At 40.7% G+C, this 5,748-nt stretch overlaps 1 pseudogene; it reads right to left on the bottom strand.

Annotated features, from left to right (window-relative positions):
- Window positions 1–250: 250 nt before the first annotated feature.
- Window positions 251–1,526, bottom strand: LOC119513635 (annotated as a pseudogene).
- Between the last annotated feature and the right edge of the window lie 4,222 nt (window positions 1,527–5,748).

The raw sequence follows: 5,748 nt of genomic DNA, 5'->3' as shown, positions 1-5,748 counted from the left end.
TGTTTTTTTTTTTTCAAAAAAAAAAAGGGAAAAACATAGGAAAGGTACTTAGAGCTGTTACTTTCTAAGTACACAACAACCCTAGACAATTCAAGGCATCTTAATCTCCATCAAGAACAACAATAACAAAATAATAAGTTTGTCATGCTGTTAAATCCATCATTATGGATAAAACTGGTGCAAACTGGTCAAACGGATCCAACAAACACTGATGTCCAAGCTGGCATATTGGCAACTGATACATAACTGGTGGTCAACAGAGGGTTTAAAAGATCTTCCCTTTCTTCTTGTTCTTTTCCAAGGTTCTCGAAGAGTTCTGTTGTTCTAATACACGTTGTTGAGCTTCCCAGTTTGCTTTCTCATCTTCAAACTGACGACGTTTTTCCTCTAGTTCTTTGTGCTGTGCTTCCAAATTCTTTTTCATTTGCTCATGGCGCCGTTGAAGTTCAGCTTCAGAATCCTTCAGTTTCTGAACTTCTTCTTTGACCTTCATCTCAAACACCTGCTCCATCTCCATCTCCATCTTCTTCATCTTGGCTACATGCTCCCTTCTTTCTTCCTCCATCTGTGCCAGAGGGCTCTTAGTAAGTTGTCCTTTATTCTTGTTGTTATCAACTCCGTTTTAAGTCACAGCTGCCAGTTTTCTGCTTCTGTAGTTCTCATAGTGTACATTATTAGTGACATCTTTCAAGTCTTGCATGTGCGTTCTTATCAACATATTTCTCAGAATTGTAAAATCACAATGTTCACCATTTTCAACTTCAGCAACACCCCAAGGATACTGCCTTCCTCTGACCCTTTTGCCATTAACTTCAATGATAGTATTACTACCCACCACAGCAAGAGGTAAACGGTCCTTTATCTTTTTAACAAGCTTATTTTCTTCTTCATCATCTGTTTCAGGAAATTCATATATTTTAATTTTATGTTCTTGGATTTCTTTCATTATCTGTTTTTTAAACTGTTGGCACTCCTCTGGTGTGAGTGTGTCTGCTTTGGCGATAAGTGGGATGATATTCACTTTTTCATGTAAGTGCTTCATAAACTCAATATCCAATGGTTTAAGTCCATGTCCTGAGGGAGCAATGAAATATAAACAGCACTGCACCCTGTTGTCAGGCATTTGTCGTCTGTTCACTCGAGATTCTGCATTTAGGTAGTCCTCAAATTTACTATCAATGTAGTCGATGACAGGCTGCCAGCAATTACTATTATCCACTGCATCTCCAAATCCCGGGGTATCAACTATTGTGAGCAGCAACTGAACACCACCTTCTTTGATTAAAACTTTGGATTGTTCCACCTGTACAGTCTTTTTTATTCTATGGGAAGGACCTGGATACTCTGGAGAATACAAATCTGTGAGAAGTGATGAGTTGATTAACGTTGACTTTCCCAATCCAGATTCACCTACTACCATAAGTGTGAATTCAAACCCTCTCTTCACAGATTTTCTGTATACTTGATTTGGGAGATTTGCAAATCCCACATAGCCTTCAAGGTTCTTCTGTTGCCATGGTGCTGCTGTTGACGCCGATTCTCCAAAGCCCTAAACCCCCTTTTATAAAAGCCAATCCATTTCTGGTGTTTTGCATTCTGGCAGCATTAGCAAACCAGAAAAAGGGGTATGGGATGCTTTGAATGTTCTCTCTTTTATTTTTATTCTTATTTTCATTTTTATTTTTTATATTTTGGAGTGATGAAAATGTTCAAAAATTGATTGTGGTGTTGAATACACAACTATATGATGAAAGTGAACAATTGTACATTCTGGATGATTGTATGGTATGTGAATATATTTCAATAAAATTACATTTAAAAGAAAGTGCATTTTACTGAGCTGTTTCCAATTCCTGCTTCCCTTCCTCCAACCTCCATCTACCACCCTAACCAAGGCTACTTGAAGCTTCCCGGGAGTAGGACTACTTTCTGTCCTGGAAGTCAGAATTTTGAGCATTGCCTGTTTCTGGTTCTTCTCATTTTCATAGCAATGTTGCTTCCCCTGGAGAGAGACTGCAGGGGGACAAGAGTGTGGGGATAGGAAGGCGTGAAGATTAATATTTGAAGACATCGTCCCACTAAACGCATCCTCTCATTTAATCCTTGAGACAAGCACAACATGTGTGGAATATTATCTGGCATTATTCCCATTTCATCACTGAGGATGCCGCGGTTCAGAGAAGACTGCACGGCCTGCCCCGTAGAACAGTGTCGATATTTGGTCATACTCCACTTTTCTCCATGACAAAGTGCACATTAGCCAGACATGGTCAGAGACCAGAGGCCTCCATGCTCTGTCTCTGAGTCCTGCACTTTGCCATCATACCTCACTGAAGAAACGAGACAGAGAAAGACAACACTGTGAGTATGAGTTTTAACCAGAAGCTAGGATCTACAGATAGCCTGTCCCAGGGGAGCCATATATGTGCTCTCAAGTGTGGGCAAACATACGTAATGAAAATTCAGACAATGGATTTGGTACATCACCCGAAAGGTGAAGGAATTCCAAAGACAAGATGTTCATTTCAGATGAACAGCAGTGCATTACCTTCATGGTAGGGCTGAAGGAGCTCCCGAGAAAACTGGTTTCCCAAGCTCTTTAGTTAATGCTTTGCCCACCGTTCTGGTTTCTACCTAGGCCTGTTCATTTTGCCCTGCTCTCTTCGATCTGTTTCTGAAGACTGCCCTTCTGGATTCTTTGCCTTTGCCAGCTAGCAAGTTTGGGATTTTGGTTTTCAATTGTTCAGTATTTTTGATCTTCATCACAAACTCTTCCCTGGCTCTGAGTACGATGTTTTAAAATAGCTCCAGCTTCCTGGGGGTAATTAACTTTCAGTGTGATGGTTCTGTTCCCCACCCCTGCCGTGCCTACACAGTTTTTTCAAAGTTCTATTTTCAAACAGTAAATAACTATGTGATGAGCATCTTTCCTGTAGTACCCTATTCCAGGGAAAGGCTGGAAGCATGTCCGTTTTTTAGGCAAGTGGGGAGGGAAGCCAATGGGGTGGAGTAATGGAGCATAAACCTAATTGGCTGGGCTTTAAAATGGCCTGGCCCCTTGAGACAGTGAGGGGGCTGAATTAGGAAAGGTGATTTACCTGATGTTTATGACTGACCAATCGGAAACAGCTGGGGCTGACTGAGTCATCATGACATTGCTACAAAAAGATTAGAGACCTAGGACAGGAGCTGGTCCAGGAGGGAAAGAGGTAAACCAGCAGGTGTTGGGAAAGTGCTGTGGAGCCCAGACAGCCCTGCAGCCCACTCTGGTCACTCTGGGAGACAAGGGAAGAATAAAGAGCCCAGCGAGTGGAGAGCTCGGTGGTGTCAGTGAAGTAGCCCTGTCCAGGCTAGCAAGCATTTCAGTGCACAGATACCCATGGCTTCTCTGCTGAGAATAAATTAACCTGCAGAAGGAAGAGGAATGAATCAATAGAGTGCTTGAGACTAGGAGTTGAACTGGAATTTTGCACTCCTGAATTTAAGAAGAAACATAGGGCTCATTTTATACTTGTATATTTTTTCTTTTTTCCATATGCTATTTTATTTACTTTTATTTAGTACAGAATACCCAGATATAACTATTGTTAAGGCATGTGCTCCCCAGTCACTTTTATTTATTTACAATGTTAGTAGCAATTTTCATGCATTAATCTATATTTAACACATGTATGTGGTACATAATTCCCAAGGTACAAAAGGGTATACAGCAAAAATTAGGTATCCTTCCTGTCCTGATCCCTCAGTTACCCAGAGACAACTACTATTTTTGGCCTCTTGTGTGTCTCTGCATAGGTGTGTGTGTCTGTGTGTGTGCATGCACGTGTGATTTTTTTACATGAACAGCAATATACCATAAACACAGTTCTGTATCTTGCATGTTTCACTTATTATATTTTGTACCTCATTTTACACCAACAGTTACAGAGAGGATACATTTTCTGAAGCAGTTGTATAGTATTTCATCATGAATTTATTTTACCCATCTCTTTAATTTTTTTTTATTGCCTGCCTTCACCAAGAATTGTCTTTCCATGGGAGAGAAAAGATTTTGTTGTGTTTCCTGCTGTATCTTCAGCAATTAGAACAGTGCCCGTTTAAGTTCCCCAGGCTGCCGAAGCAAATACCATGAAATGGGTCTGGTTAAACAATGGGAATTTATTTGCTCATGGTTTTGAGGCCAGGAAAATGTCCAAATCAAGGTATCATTAAGGCGATGCTTTCTCCCCAAAGACTGTGGCGTTCTGGGGCTGGCTGCCGGTGATCCCGGGCTCCTCTGTCACATGGCAAGGCACATGGCGGGATCTCCTGGGCTCTCCCTTCTCTTTTGGGTTCTCTTCCAGCTTCTTGCTTCCTGTGGCTTTTTCTGTCTCTTTCTGAATTTCATTCTCTTATAAAGGACTCCAGGAATAAGAGTAAGACCCATCCTAATTGAAGTGGATCACACCTTAACCTCAGTAGCCTCATCAAAAGTCTTACTTACAATAAGTTCATACCCACAGGAATGGATTAACTTTAAGAACATGTTTTTCTGGGGTATATACAGTTCCAAACCATCACAGCAGCTAATGCATAATAGGCCTCGATAAATACTTATTCTGTTGATTGACTGCATCATTTCATACATGAGCAAGTGAAATTGCTGGGACAAAGGGTATGTTTAGTTGTAATTTTGTTGCTATGGCACACTGCCTTCCAAGGAAGTTTTACCAATTTATTTTATCACCACTGATGTTGGAAGGTGCCTGTTTCCCCACACTTGTGCCAAAACCTGTGCTAATATCCACACCCAGCAATACCAACACACCAAAGTGTATTTTTCCCTATCTGATAGGTGGAAAATCGTATCTTCATTTTAAATGTTTGCATTTTTATTCTTGGAGGTTGCATGTTTAAAAAGTATTTGTATTTCTTTTCCTGTGAGTTGTGTGTGGTGCTTATAGAGAAAGGGAATTATCCCTTTGTCTGCGGTATGTGATATGTGCTAGATCTTGCACATTTCATATTATTTTTACTTCTAGGTATTTTATCCTTTTTGTTGGTATTGTAAGTGAAATAATTTTTCCCATTATATTTTCTAACTTCTTGTGGTTTATATATAGAAAGGCTATCATTTCTATTTAATTTTGTTACCTGATTAATTTGGAGAATTCTCTTATTGTCACAACAGTTTTAAAGTTGATTCTCCTTCATTTTAGTTCGCAATCATATGATTTGCAATTACTGATAGTTACTTTCTTCTTTCCGAGTTTTATGCTTTTCTTTTTTTCTCTTAGGCAATCTAGGTTGTATCTCTAGATCAAATTAAATAATGACAGCAATAGAGGGCATCCTTATTTTGTTCCTTACTTTAATGGGAGTTTTACTGGTATTTTCCCAGTAAGCACGATACTGGTGTCCTTTCACCTTTGTCAGGTAGTATACCCTAATCAACCCAAAGTATGGCTGTGACATCCCGTCACCTGTACATAGTCTGTTGGCTAGAAGCAGTCTGTGGGTCCATGTGCGAAGCATGAACATTGGTTTGTGTCAATTCCCGGGCCCCTCAGGTCCCACAGGGGTGATGTGGAGGATCCGAATAGGATCCCCCAGATGCAGGGATTTGCTTCCCAACCAGGGGGCCCTGAGCTGAGGGAACACAGATCTTTTGTAATGGGTGGTGAGAATGGCTGCCTTGTGCTTCAGAGGGAAATCTCGTGTCCAGCTTGCAAGCCTGGCTCCTGCACAAGTGATGCTAAGAAGACGGCC

The sequence above is a fragment of the Choloepus didactylus genome, chromosome 18 (assembly GCF_015220235.1).
Source record: "Choloepus didactylus isolate mChoDid1 chromosome 18, mChoDid1.pri, whole genome shotgun sequence".
Lineage (NCBI taxonomy): Eukaryota > Metazoa > Chordata > Mammalia > Pilosa > Megalonychidae > Choloepus > Choloepus didactylus.
Note: the sequence above shows the minus strand (reverse complement) of the source record. Positions and strands in the feature narration are given on the sequence as shown.